This window comes from Ranitomeya imitator, chromosome 10 (genome assembly GCF_032444005.1).
Source record: "Ranitomeya imitator isolate aRanImi1 chromosome 10, aRanImi1.pri, whole genome shotgun sequence".
Taxonomy (NCBI): domain Eukaryota; kingdom Metazoa; phylum Chordata; class Amphibia; order Anura; family Dendrobatidae; genus Ranitomeya; species Ranitomeya imitator.
The window spans coordinates 11,361,747-11,376,984 of NC_091291.1; positions in this window are offsets into that span (position 1 = coordinate 11,361,747).

Genomic DNA, 15,238 nt, shown 5'->3' on the forward strand with positions numbered 1-15,238 from the left:
TTCGAGATTCGGCACCCACGGGGCTGATTTTCGAGATTCGGAACCCGCGGCACTGATGTTCGAGATTCGGCACCCGCGGGGCTGTTTTTTGAGATTTGGCACCCGCAGTGGTGATTTTCGAGATTCGGAACCCGCGGCGGTGATTTTCGAGATTCGGCACCCGCGGGGCTGATTTTCGAGATTCGGCACCCGCGGGGCTGATTTTCGAGATTCGGCACCCGCGAGGCTGATTTTTGAGATTCGGCACCCGCGGCACTGATTTTCGAGATTCGACACCCGCGGGGCTGATTTTCGAGATTCGTAACCCGCGGCGGTGACTTCCAAGATTCGGCACTCTCGCGGTGGTGATTTTCGAGATTCGGCACCCGCGGCGGTGATTTTCGAGATTCGGCACCCACGAGGCTGATTGTCGAGATTCGGCACCCGCGGGGCTGATTTTCGAGATTCGGCACACGCGGGGCTGATTTTCGAGATTCGGCACCCGCGGGGCTGATTTTCGAGATTCGGCACCCTCGAGGCTGATTTTCGAGATTCGGCACCCGCGGCACTGATTTTCGAGATTCGGCACCCGCGGGGCTGATTTTCGAGATTCGGCACCCGCGAGGCTGATTGTCGAGATTCGGCACCCGCGGGGCTGATTTTCGAGATTCGGCACCCGCGGGGCTGATTTTCGAGATTCGGCACCCGCGGGGCTGATTTTCGAGATTCGCACCCGCGAGGCTGATTTTCGAGATTCGGCACCCGCGGCACTGATTTTTGAGATTCGACACCCGCGGGGCTGATTTTCGAGATTCGGAACCCGCGGCGGTGACTTCCAAGATTCGGCACTCTCGCGGTGGTGATTTTCGAGATTCGGCACCCACGGCGGTGATTTTTGAGATTCGGCACCCACAAGGCTGATTGTCGAGATTCGGCACCCGCGGGGCTGATTTTCGAGATTCGGCACCCGCGGGGCTGATTTTCGAGATTCGGCACCCGCGGGGCTGATTTTCGAGATTCGGCACCCGCGGCACTGATTTTCGAGATTCGGCACCCGCGGGGCTGATTTTCGAGATTCGGCACCCACGAGGCTGATTTTCGAGATTCGGCACCCGCGGGGCTGATTTTCGAGATTCGGCACCCGCGGGGCTGATTTTCGAGATTCGGCACCCGCGGCACTGATTTTCGAGATTCGGCACCCGCAGGGCTGATTTTCGAGATTCAGCACCCGCGGCACTGATTTTTGAGATTCGGCACCCGCGGGGCTGATTTTCGAGATTTGGCACCCGGGGGCTGATTTTCGAGATTCGGCACCCGCGGGGCTGATTTACGAGATTTGGCACCCGCGGCAGTGATTTTCGAGATTCGGCACCCGCGGGGCTGATTTTCGAGATTCGGCACCCGGGGGCTGATTTTCGAGATTCGGCACCCGCGGGGCTGATTTTCGAGATTCGGCACCCACGGGGCTGATTTTCGAGATTCGGCACCCGCGGGGCTGATTTTCGAGATTTGGCACCCGCAGTGGTGATTTTCGAGATTCGGAACCCGCGGCGGTGATTTTCGAGATTCGGCACCCGCGGGGCTGATTTACGAGATTTGGCACCCGCGGCAGTGATTTTCGAGATTCGGCACCCGCGGCAGTGATTTTCGAGATTCGGCACCCGCGGCAGTGATTTTTGAGATTCGGCACCCGCGGGGCTGATTTTCGAGATTCGGCACCCGCGGGGCTGATTTTCGAGATTCGGCAGCCGCGGGGCTGATTTTTGAGATTCGGCACCCGTGGGGCTGATTTTCGAGATTCGGCACCCGCGGGGCTGATTTTCGAGATTCGGCACCCGCGGCACTGATTTTCGAGATTCGGCACCCGCGGGGCTGATTATCGAGATTCAGCACCCGTGGGGCTGATTTTCGAGATTCGGAACCCGCGGCACTGATGTTCGAGATTCGGCACCCGCGGAGCTGATTTTCGAAATTTGGCACCCGCGGTGGTGATTTTCGAGATTCGGAACCCGCGTGGCTGATTTTCGAGATTCGGCACCCGCGGGGCTGATTTTCGAGATTCGGCACCCGCAGGGCTGATTTTTGAGATTCGGCACCCGCGGGGCTAATTTTCGAGATTCGGAACCTGCGGCACTGATTTTCGAGATTCGGCACCCGCGGGGCTGTTTTTTGAGATTTGGCACCCGCAGTGGTGATTTTCGAGATTCGGAACCCGCGGCGGTGATTTTCGAGATTCGGCACCCGCGGGGCTGATTTTCGAGATTCGGCACCCACGGGGCTGATTTTTGAGATTCGGCACCCGCGAGGCTGATTTTCGAGATTCGGCACCCGCGGCACTGATTTTCGAGATTCGACACCCGCGGGGCTGATTTTCGAGATTCGGAACCTGCGGCGGTGACTTCCAAGATTCGGCACTCTCGCGGTGGTGATTTTCGAGATTCGGCACTCGCGGCGGTGATTTTCGAGATTCGGCACCCACGAGGCTGATTGTCGAGATTCGGCACCCGCGGGGCTGATTTTCGAGATTTGGCACCCGCAGTGGTGATTTTCGAGATTCGGAACCCGCGGCGGTGATTTTCGAGATTCGGCACCCGCGGGGCTGATTTTCGAGATTCGGCACCCGCGGGGCTGATTTTCGAGATTCGGCACCCGCGGGGCTGATTTTTGAGATTCGGAACCCGTGGGGCTGATTTTCGAGATTCGGCACCCGCGGGGCTGATTTTCGAGATTCGGCACCCGTGGCACTGATTTTCGAGATTCGGCACCCGCGGGGCTGATTATCGAGATTCAGCATCCGTGGGGCTGATTTTCGAGATTCGGAACCCGCGGCACTGATGTTCGAGATTCGGCACCCGCGGGGCTGATTTTCGAAATTTGGCACCCGCGGTGGTGATTTTCGAGATTCGGAACCCGCGGCGGTGATTTTCGAGATTCGGCACCCTCGTGGCTGATTTTCGAGATTCGGTACCCGCGGGGCTGATTTTCGAGATTCGGCACCCGCAGGGCTGATTTTTGAGATTCGGCACCCGCGGGGCTAATTTTCGAGATTCGGAACCTGCGGCACTGATTTTCGAGATTCGGCACCCGCAGCAGTGATTTTCGAGATTCGGCACCCGCGGCAGTGATTTTCGAGATTCGGCACCCGCGGGGCTGATTTTCGAGATTCGGCACCCGCGGGGCTGATTTTCGAGATTCGGCAGCCGCGGGGCTGATTTTTGAGATTCGGCACCCGTGGGGCTGATTTTCGAGATTCGGCACCCGCGGGGCTGATTTTCGAGATTCGGCACCCGCGGGGCTGACTATCGAGATTCAGCACCCGTGGGGCTGATTTTCGAGATTCGGAACCCGCGGCACTGATGTTCGAGATTCGGCACCCGCGGGGCTGATTTTCGAAATTTGGCACCCGCGGTGGTGATTTTCGAGATTCGGAACCCGCGGCGGTGATTTTCGAGATTCGGCACCCGTGTGGTTGATTTTCGAGATTCGGCACCCGCGGGGCTGATTTTCGAGATTCGGCACCCGCAGGGCTGATTTTTGAGATTCGGCACCCGCGGGGCTAATTTTTGAGATTCGGCACCCGCAGGGCTGATTTTCGAGATTCGGCACCCGCGGGGCTAATTTACGAGATTTGGCATCCGCGGCAGTGATTTTCGAGATTCGGCACCTGCTATGGTGATTTTTGAGATTCGGCACCCGTGGCACTGATTTTCGAGATACGGCACCCGCGGGGCTGATTTTCGAGATTCGGAACCTGTGGCACTGATTTTCGAGATTCGGCACCCGCGGGGCTGATTTTCGAGATTTGGCACCCGCAGTGGTGATTTTCGAGATTCGGAACCCGCGGCGGTGATTTTCGAGATTCGGCACCCGCGGGGCTGATTTTCGAGATTCGGCACCCGCGGGGCTGATTTTCGAGATTCGGCACCCGCGGGGCTGATTTTTGAGATTCGGAACCCGTGGGGCTGATTTTCGAGATTCGGCACCCGCGGGGCTGATTTTCGAGATTCGGCACCCGTGGCACTGATTTTCGAGATTCGGCACCCGCGGGGCTGATTATCGAGATTCAGCATCCGTGGGGCTGATTTTCGAGATTCGGAACCCGCGGCACTGATGTTCGAGATTCGGCACCCGCGGGGCTGATTTTCGAAATTTGGCACCCGCGGTGGTGATTTTCGAGATTCGGAACCCGCGGCGGTGATTTTCGAGATTCGGCACCCTCGTGGCTGATTTTCGAGATTCGGTACCCGCGGGGCTGATTTTCGAGATTCGGCACCCGCAGGGCTGATTTTTGAGATTCGGCACCCGCGGGGCTAATTTTCGAGATTCGGAACCTGCGGCACTGATTTTCGAGATTCGGCACCCACGGGGCTGATTTTCGAGATTCGGAACCCGCGGCACTGATGTTCGAGATTCGGCACCCGCGGGGCTGTTTTTTGAGATTTGGCACCCGCAGTGGTGATTTTCGAGATTCGGAACCCGCGGCGGTGATTTTCGAGATTCGGCACCCGCGGGGCTGATTTTCGAGATTCGGCACCCGCGGGGCTGATTTTCGAGATTCGGCACCCGCGAGGCTGATTTTTGAGATTCGGCACCCGCGGCACTGATTTTCGAGATTCGACACCCGCGGGGCTGATTTTCGAGATTCGTAACCCGCGGCGGTGACTTCCAAGATTCGGCACTCTCGCGGTGGTGATTTTCGAGATTCGGCACCCGCGGCGGTGATTTTCGAGATTCGGCACCCACGAGGCTGATTGTCGAGATTCGGCACCCGCGGGGCTGATTTTCGAGATTCGGCACACGCGGGGCTGATTTTCGAGATTCGGCACCCGCGGGGCTGATTTTCGAGATTCGGCACCCTCGAGGCTGATTTTCGAGATTCGGCACCCGCGGCACTGATTTTCGAGATTCGGCACCCGCGGGGCTGATTTTCGAGATTCGGCACCCGCGAGGCTGATTGTCGAGATTCGGCACCCGCGGGGCTGATTTTCGAGATTCGGCACCCGCGGGGCTGATTTTCGAGATTCGGCACCCGCGGGGCTGATTTTCGAGATTCGCACCCGCGAGGCTGATTTTCGAGATTCGGCACCCGCGGCACTGATTTTCGAGATTCGACACCCGCGGGGCTGATTTTCGAGATTCGGAACCCGCGGCGGTGACTTCCAAGATTCGGCACTCTCGCGGTGGTGATTTTCGAGATTCGGCACCCACAAGGCTGATTGTCGAGATTCGGCACCCGCGGGGCTGATTTTCGAGATTCGGCACCCGCGGGGCTGATTTTCGAGATTCGGCACCCGCGGGGCTGATTTTCGAGATTCGGCACCCGCGGCACTGATTTTCGAGATTCGGCACCCGCGGGGCTGATTTTCGAGATTCGGCACCCACGAGGCTGATTTTCGAGATTCGGCACCCGCGGGGCTGATTTTCGAGATTCGGCACCCGCGGGGCTGATTTTCGAGATTCGGCACCCGCGGCACTGATTTTCGAGATTCGGCACCCGCAGGGCTGATTTTCGAGATTCAGCACCCGCGGCACTGATTTTTGAGATTCGGCACCCGCGGGGCTGATTTTCGAGATTTGGCACCCGGGGGCTGATTTTCGAGATTCGGCACCCGCGGGGCTGATTTACGAGATTTGGCACCCGCGGCAGTGATTTTCGAGATTCGGCACCCGCGGGGCTGATTTTCGAGATTCGGCACCCGGGGGCTGATTTTCGAGATTCGGCACCCGGGGGCTGATTTTCGAGATTCGGCACCCGCGGGGCTGATTTTCGAGATTCGGCACCCACGGGGCTGATTTTCGAGATTCGGCACCCGCGGGGCTGATTTTCGAGATTTGGCACCCGCAGTGGTGATTTTCGAGATTCGGAACCCGCGGCGGTGATTTTCGAGATTCGGCACCCGCGGGGCTGATTTACGAGATTTGGCACCCGCGGCAGTGATTTTCGAGATTCGGCACCCGCGGCAGTGATTTTCGAGATTCGGCACCCGCGGCAGTGATTTTTGAGATTCGGCACCCGCGGGGCTGATTTTCGAGATTCGGCACCCGCGGGGCTGATTTTCGAGATTCGGCAGCCGCGGGGCTGATTTTTGAGATTCGGCACCCGTGGGGCTGATTTTCGAGATTCGGCACCCGCGGGGCTGATTTTCGAGATTCGGCACCCGCGGCACTGATTTTCGAGATTCGGCAACCGCGGGGCTGATTATCGAGATTCAGCACCCGTGGGGCTGATTTTCGAGATTCGGAACCCGCGGCACTGATGTTCGAGATTCGGCACCCGCGGAGCTGATTTTCGAAATTTGGCACCCGCGGTGGTGATTTTCGAGATTCGGAACCCGCGTGGCTGATTTTCGAGATTCGGCACCCGCGGGGCTGATTTTCGAGATTCGGCACCCGCAGGGCTGATTTTTGAGATTCGGCACCCGCGGGGCTAATTTTCGAGATTCGGAACCTGCGGCACTGATTTTCGAGATTCGGCACCCGCGGGGCTGTTTTTTGAGATTTGGCACCCGCAGTGGTGATTTTCGAGATTCGGAACCCGCGGCGGTGATTTTCGAGATTCGGCACCCGCGGGGCTGATTTTCGAGATTCGGCACCCACGGGGCTGATTTTTGAGATTCGGCACCCGCGAGGCTGATTTTCGAGATTCGGCACCCGCGGCACTGATTTTCGAGATTCGACACCCGCGGGGCTGATTTTCGAGATTCGGAACCTGCGGCGGTGACTTCCAAGATTCGGCACTCTCGCGGTGGTGATTTTCGAGATTCGGCACTCGCGGCGGTGATTTTCGAGATTCGGCACCCACGAGGCTGATTGTCGAGATTCGGCACCCGCGGGGCTGATTTTCGAGATTCGGCACCCGCGGGGCTGATTTTCGAGATTTGGCACCCGCAGTGGTGATTTTCGAGATTCGGAACCCGCGGCGGTGATTTTCGAGATTCGGCACCCGCGGGGCTGATTTTCGAGATTCGGCACCCGCGGGGCTGATTTTCGAGATTCGGCACCCGCGGGGCTGATTTTTGAGATTCGGAACCCGTGGGGCTGATTTTCGAGATTCGGCACCCGCGGGGCTGATTTTCGAGATTCGGCACCCGTGGCACTGATTTTCGAGATTCGGCACCCGCGGGGCTGATTATCGAGATTCAGCATCCGTGGGGCTGATTTTCGAGATTCGGAACCCGCGGCACTGATGTTCGAGATTCGGCACCCGCGGGGCTGATTTTCGAAATTTGGCACCCGCGGTGGTGATTTTCGAGATTCGGAACCCGCGGCGGTGATTTTCGAGATTCGGCACCCTCGTGGCTGATTTTCGAGATTCGGTACCCGCGGGGCTGATTTTCGAGATTCGGCACCCGCAGGGCTGATTTTTGAGATTCGGCACCCGCGGGGCTAATTTTCGAGATTCGGAACCTGCGGCACTGATTTTCGAGATTCGGCACCCACGGGGCTGATTTTCGAGATTCGGAACCCGCGGCACTGATGTTCGAGATTCGGCACCCGCGGGGCTGTTTTTTGAGATTTGGCACCCGCAGTGGTGATTTTCGAGATTCGGAACCCGCGGCGGTGATTTTCGAGATTCGGCACCCGCGGGGCTGATTTTCGAGATTCGGCACCCGCGGGGCTGATTTTCGAGATTCGGCACCCGCGAGGCTGATTTTTGAGATTCGGCACCCGCGGCACTGATTTTCGAGATTCGACACCCGCGGGGCTGATTTTCGAGATTCGTAACCCGCGGCGGTGACTTCCAAGATTCGGCACTCTCGCGGTGGTGATTTTCGAGATTCGGCACCCGCGGCGGTGATTTTCGAGATTCGGCACCCACGAGGCTGATTGTCGAGATTCGGCACCCGCGGGGCTGATTTTCGAGATTCGGCACACGCGGGGCTGATTTTCGAGATTCGGCACCCGCGGGGCTGATTTTCGAGATTCGGCACCCTCGAGGCTGATTTTCGAGATTCGGCACCCGCGGCACTGATTTTCGAGATTCGGCACCCGCGGGGCTGATTTTCGAGATTCGGCACCCGCGAGGCTGATTGTCGAGATTCGGCACCCGCGGGGCTGATTTTCGAGATTCGGCACCCGCGGGGCTGATTTTCGAGATTCGGCACCCGCGGGGCTGATTTTCGAGATTCGCACCCGCGAGGCTGATTTTCGAGATTCGGCACCCGCGGCACTGATTTTCGAGATTCGACACCCGCGGGGCTGATTTTCGAGATTCGGAACCCGCGGCGGTGACTTCCAAGATTCGGCACTCTCGCGGTGGTGATTTTCGAGATTCGGCACCCACGGCGGTGATTTTTGAGATTCGGCACCCACAAGGCTGATTGTCGAGATTCGGCACCCGCGGGGCTGATTTTCGAGATTCGGCACCCGCGGGGCTGATTTTCGAGATTCGGCACCCGCGGGGCTGATTTTCGAGATTCGGCACCCGCGGCACTGATTTTCGAGATTCGGCACCCGCGGGGCTGATTTTCGAGATTCGGCACCCACGAGGCTGATTTTCGAGATTCGGCACCCGCGGGGCTGATTTTCGAGATTCGGCACCCGCGGGGCTGATTTTCGAGATTCGGCACCCGCGGCACTGATTTTCGAGATTCGGCACCCGCAGGGCTGATTTTCGAGATTCAGCACCCGCGGCACTGATTTTTGAGATTCGGCACCCGCGGGGCTGATTTTCGAGATTTGGCACCCGGGGGCTGATTTTCGAGATTCGGCACCCGCGGGGCTGATTTACGAGATTTGGCACCCGCGGCAGTGATTTTCGAGATTCGGCACCCGCGGGGCTGATTTTCGAGATTCGGCACCCGGGGGCTGATTTTCGAGATTCGGCACCCGCGGGGCTGATTTTCGAGATTCGGCACCCACGGGGCTGATTTTCGAGATTCGGCACCCGCGGGGCTGATTTTCGAGATTTGGCACCCGCAGTGGTGATTTTCGAGATTCGGAACCCGCGGCGGTGATTTTCGAGATTCGGCACCCGCGGGGCTGATTTACGAGATTTGGCACCCGCGGCAGTGATTTTCGAGATTCGGCACCCGCGGCAGTGATTTTCGAGATTCGGCACCCGCGGCAGTGATTTTTGAGATTCGGCACCCGCGGGGCTGATTTTCGAGATTCGGCACCCGCGGGGCTGATTTTCGAGATTCGGCAGCCGCGGGGCTGATTTTTGAGATTCGGCACCCGTGGGGCTGATTTTCGAGATTCGGCACCCGCGGGGCTGATTTTCGAGATTCGGCACCCGCGGCACTGATTTTCGAGATTCGGCACCCGCGGGGCTGATTATCGAGATTCAGCACCCGTGGGGCTGATTTTCGAGATTCGGAACCCGCGGCACTGATGTTCGAGATTCGGCACCCGCGGAGCTGATTTTCGAAATTTGGCACCCGCGGTGGTGATTTTCGAGATTCGGAACCCGCGTGGCTGATTTTCGAGATTCGGCACCCGCGGGGCTGATTTTCGAGATTCGGCACCCGCAGGGCTGATTTTTGAGATTCGGCACCCGCGGGGCTAATTTTCGAGATTCGGAACCTGCGGCACTGATTTTCGAGATTCGGCACCCGCGGGGCTGTTTTTTGAGATTTGGCACCCGCAGTGGTGATTTTCGAGATTCGGAACCCGCGGCGGTGATTTTCGAGATTCGGCACCCGCGGGGCTGATTTTCGAGATTCGGCACCCACGGGGCTGATTTTTGAGATTCGGCACCCGCGAGGCTGATTTTCGAGATTCGGCACCCGCGGCACTGATTTTCGAGATTCGACACCCGCGGGGCTGATTTTCGAGATTCGGAACCTGCGGCGGTGACTTCCAAGATTCGGCACTCTCGCGGTGGTGATTTTCGAGATTCGGCACTCGCGGCGGTGATTTTCGAGATTCGGCACCCACGAGGCTGATTGTCGAGATTCGGCACCCGCGGGGCTGATTTTCGAGATTCGGCACCCGCGGGGCTCATTTTCGACATTCGGCACCCGCGGGGCTGATTTTTGAGATTCGGCACCCGCGGCACTGATTTTCGAGATTCGGCACCCGCGGCGGTGACTTCCAAGATTCGGCACTCGCGGTGGTGATTTTCGAGATTCGGCACCCGCGGCGGTGATTTTCGAGATTCGGCACCCACAAGGCTGATTTTCGAGATTCAGCACCCGCGGGGCTGATTTTCGAGATTCGGCACACGCGGGGCTGATTTTCAAGATTCGGCACCCGCGGGGCTGATTTTTGAGATTCGGCACCCGCGGGGCTGATTTTCGAGATTCAGAACCCGCGGCCCTGATTTTCGAGATTCGGCACCCGCGGGGCTGATTTTCGAGATTCGGCACCCGCGGCACTGATTTTCGAGATTCGACACCCGCGGGGCTGATTTTCGAGATTCGTAACCCGCGGCGGTGACTTCCAAGATTCGGCACTCTCGCGGTGGTGATTTTCGAGATTCGGAACCCGCGGCACTGATGTTCGAGATTCGGCACCCGCGGGGCTGATTTTCGAAATTTGGCACCCGCGGTGGTGATTTTCGAGATTCGGAACCCGCGGCGGTGATTTTCGAGATTCGGCACCCGCGTGGCTGATTTTCGAGATTCGGCTCCCGCGGGGCTGATTTTCGAGATTCGGCACCCGCAGGGCTGATTTTTGAGATTCGGCACCCGCGGGGCTAATTTTCGAGATTCGGCACCCGCGGGGCTGATTTTCGAGATTCGGCACCCGCGGCACTGATTTTCGAGATTCGGCACCCGCAGGGCTGATTTTCGAGATTCGGCACCCGCGGCACTGATTTTCGAGATTCGGCACCCGCGGGGCTGATTTTCGAGATTCGGCACCCGGGGGCTGATTTTCGAGATTCGGCACCCGCGGGGCTGATTTACGAGATTTGGCACCCGCGGCAGTTATTTTCGAGATTCGGCACCCGCGTGGCTGATTTTCGAGATTCGGCACCCGCGGTGGTGATTTTCGAGATTCGGAACCCGCGGGGCTGATTTTTGAGATTCGGCACCCGCGGGGCTGATTTACGAGATTTGGCACCCGCGGCAGTGATTTTCGAGATTCGGCACCCGCGGCACTGATTTTTGAGATTTGGCACCCGCGGTGGAGATTTTCGAGATTCGGAACCCGCGGCGATGATTTTCGAGATTCGGCACACGCGGGGCTGATTTTCGAGATTCGGCACCCGCGGGGCTGATTTTCGAGATTCGGCACCCGCGGGGCTGATTTACGAGATTCGGCACCCGCGGCAGTGATTTTCGAGATTTGGAACCCGCGGCGGTGATTTTCGAGATTCGGCACCCACGGGGCTGATTTTCGAGATTCGGCACCCGCGGGGCTGATTTTTGAGATTCGGCACACGCGGGGCTGATTTTCAAGATTCGGCACCCGCGGGGCTGATTTTTGAGATTCGGCACCCGCGGGGCTGATTTTCGAGATTCGGCACCAGCGGGGCTGATTTTCGAGATTTGGCACCCGCAGTGGTGATTTTCGAGATTCGGAACCCGCGGGGCTGATTTTCGAGATTCGGCACCCGCGGGGCTGATTTTCGAGATTCGGCACCCGCGGGGCTGATTTTCGAGATTCGGCACCCGCGGGGCTGATTTACGAGATTTGGCACCCGCGGCAGTGATTTTCGAGATTCAGCACCCACGGCAGTGATTTTCGAGATTCGGCACCCACGGCAGTGATTTTCGAGATTCGGCACCCGCGGGGCTGATTTTCGAGATTCGGCACCCGCGGGGCTGATTTTCGAGATTCGGCAGCCGCGGGACTGATTTTTGAGATTCGGCACCCGTGGGGCTGATTTTCGAGATTCGGCACCCGCGGGGCTGATTTTCGAGATTCGGCACCCGCGGCACTGATTTTCGAGATTCGGCACCCGCGGGGCTGATTATCGAGATTCAGCACCCATGGGGCTGATTTTCGAGATTTGGCACCCGCAGTGGTGATTTTTGAGATTCGGAACCCGCGGCGGTGATTTTCGAGATTGGGCACCCGCGGGGCTGATTTTCGAGATTCGGCACCCGCGGGGCTGATTTTTGAGATTCGGCACCCGCGGGGCTGATTTCCGAGATTTGGCACCCGCGGCAGTGATTTTCGAGATTCGGCACCCGCGGCAGTGCAGTGATTTTCGAGATTCGGCACCCGCGGCAGTGATTTTTGAGTTTCGGCACCCGCGGGGCTGATTTTCGAGATTCGGCACCCGCGGGGCTGATTTTCGAGATTCGGCAGCCGCGGGGCTGATTTTTGAGATTCGGAACCCGTGGGGCTGATTTTCGAGATTCGGCACCCGCGGGGCTGATTTTCGAGATTCGGCACCCGTGGCACTGATTTTCGAGATTCGGCACCCGCGGGGCTGATTATCGAGATTCAGCATCCGTGGGGCTGATTTTCGAGATTCGGAACCCGCGGCACTGATGTTCGAGATTCGGCACCCGCGGGGCTGATTTTTGAAATTTGGCACCCGCGGTGGTGATTTTCGAGATTCGGAACCCGCGGCGGTGATTTTCGAGATTCGGCACCCTCGTGGCTGATTTTCGAGATTCGGTACCCGCGGGGCTGATTTTCGAGATTCGGCACCCGCAGGGCTGATTTTTGAGATTCGGCACCCGCGGGGCTAATTTTCGAGATTCGGAACCTGCGGCACTGATTTTCGAGATTCGGCACCCACGGGGCTGATTTTCGAGATTCGGAACCCGCGGCACTGATGTTCGAGATTCGGCACCCGCGGGGCTGTTTTTTGAGATTTGGCACACGCAGTGGTGATTTTCGAGATTCGGAACCCGCGGCGGTGATTTTCGAGATTCGGCACCCGCGGGGCTGATTTTCGAGATTCGGCACCCGCGGGGCTGATTTTCGAGATTCGGCACCCGCGAGGCTGATTTTTGAGATTCGGCACCCGCGGCACTGATGTTCGAGATTCGGCACCCGCGGGGCTGTTTTTTGAGATTTGGCACACGCAGTGGTGATTTTCGAGATTCGGAACCCGCGGCGGTGATTTTCGAGATTCGGCACCCGCGGGGCTGATTTTCGAGATTCGGCACCCGCGGGGCTGATTTTCGAGATTCGTAACCCGCGGCGGTGACTTCCAAGATTTGGCACTCCCGCGGTGGTGATTTTCGAGATTCGGCACCCGCGGCGGTGATTTTCGAGATTCGGCACCCACGAGGCTGATTGTCGAGATTCGGCACCCGCGGGGCTGATTTTCGAGATTCGGCACCCGCGGGGCTGATTTTCGAGATTCGGCACCCGCGGGGCTGATTTTCGAGATTCGGCACCCGCGAGGCTGATTTTCGAGATTCGGCACCCGCGGCACTGATTTTCGAGATTCGACACCCGCGGGGCTGATTTTCGAGATTCGGAACCCGCGGCGGTGACTTCCAAGATTCGGCACTCTCGCGGTGGTGATTTTCGAGATTCGGCACCCGCGGCGGTGATTTTTGAGATTCGGCACCCACAAGGCTGATTGTCGAGATTCGGCACCCGCGGGGCTGATTTTCGAGATTCGGCACCCGCGGGGCTGATTTTCGAGATTCGGCACCCGCGGGGCTGATTTTCGAGATTCGGCACCCGCGGCACTGATTTTCGAGATTCGGCACCCGCGGGGCTGATTTTCGAGATTCGGCACCCGCGGCGGTGACCTCCAAGATTCGGCACTCGCGGTGGTGATTTTCGAGATTCGGCACCCGCGGTGGTGATTTTCGAGATTCGGCACCCACGAGGCTGATTGTCGAGATTCGGCACCCGCGGGGCTGATTTTCGAGATTCAGCACCCGCGGTACTGATTTTCGAGATTCGGCACACGCGGGGCTGATTTTCAAGATTCGGCACCCGCGGGGCTGATTTTCGAGATTCGGCACCCGCGGGGCTGATTTTCGAGATTCGGCACCCGCGGCACTGATTTTCGAGATTCGGCACCCGCAGGGCTGATTTTCGAGATTCGGCACCCGCGGCACTGATTTTCGAGATTCGGCACCCACGGGGCTGATTTTCGAGATTTGGCACCCGGGGGCTGATTTTCGAGATTCGGCACCCGCGGGGCTGATTTACGAGATTTGGCACCCGCGGCAGTGATTTTCGAGATTCGGCACCCGCGGGGCTGATTTTCGAGATTCGGCACCCGGGGGCTGATTTTCGAGATTCGGCACCCGCGGGGCTGATTTTCGAGATTCGGCACCCACGGGGCTGATTTTCGAGATTCGGCACCCGCGGGGCTGATTTTCGAGATTTGGCACCCGCAGTGGTGATTTTCGAGATTCGGAACCCGCGGCGGTGATTTTCGAGATTCGGCACCCGCGGGGCTGATTTTCGAGATTCGGCACCCGCGGGGCTGATTTTCGAGATTCGGCACCCGCGGGGCTGATTTACGAGATTTGGAACCCGCGGCAGTGATTTTCGAGATTCGGCACCCGCGGCAGTGATTTTCGAGATTCGGCACCCGCGGCAGTGATTTTTGAGATTCGGCACCCGCGGGGCTGATTTTCGAGATTCGGCACCCGCGGGGCTGATTTTCGAGATTCGGCAGCCGCGGGGCTGATTTTTGAGATTCGGCACCCGTGGGGCTGATTTTCGAGATTCGGCACCCGCGGGGCTGATTTTCGAGATTCGGCACCAGCGGCACTGATTTTCGAGATTTGGCACCCGCGGGGCTGATTATCGAGATTCAGCACCCGTGGGGCTGATTTTCGAGATTCGGAACCCGCGGCACTGATGTTCGAGATTCGGCACCCGCGGGGCTGATTTTCGAAATTTGGCACCCGCGGTGGTGATTTTCGAGATTCGGAACCCGCGGCGGTGATTTTCGAGATTCGGCACCCGCGTGGCTGATTTTCGAGATTCGGCACCCGCGGGGCTGATTTTCGAGATTCGGCACCCGCAGGGCTGATTTTTGAGATTCGGCACCCGCGGGGCTAATTTTCGAGATTCGGAACCTGCGGCACTGATTTTCGAGATTCGGCACCCGCGGGGCTGTTTTTTGAGATTTGGCACCCGCAGTGGTGATTTTCGAGATTCGGAACCCGCGGCGGTGATTTTCGAGAATCGGCACCCGCGGGGCTGATTTTCGAGATTCGGCACCCACGGGGCTGATTTTTGAGATTCGGCACCCGCGGCACTGATTTTCGAGATTCGACACCCGCGGGGCTGATTTTCGAGATTTGTAACCCGCGGCGGTGACTTCCAAGATTCGGCACTCTCGCGGTGGTGATTTTCGAGATTCGGCACCCACGGGGCTGATTTTCGAAATTCGGCACCCGCGGGGCTGATTTTCGAGATTCGGCACCCGCGAGGC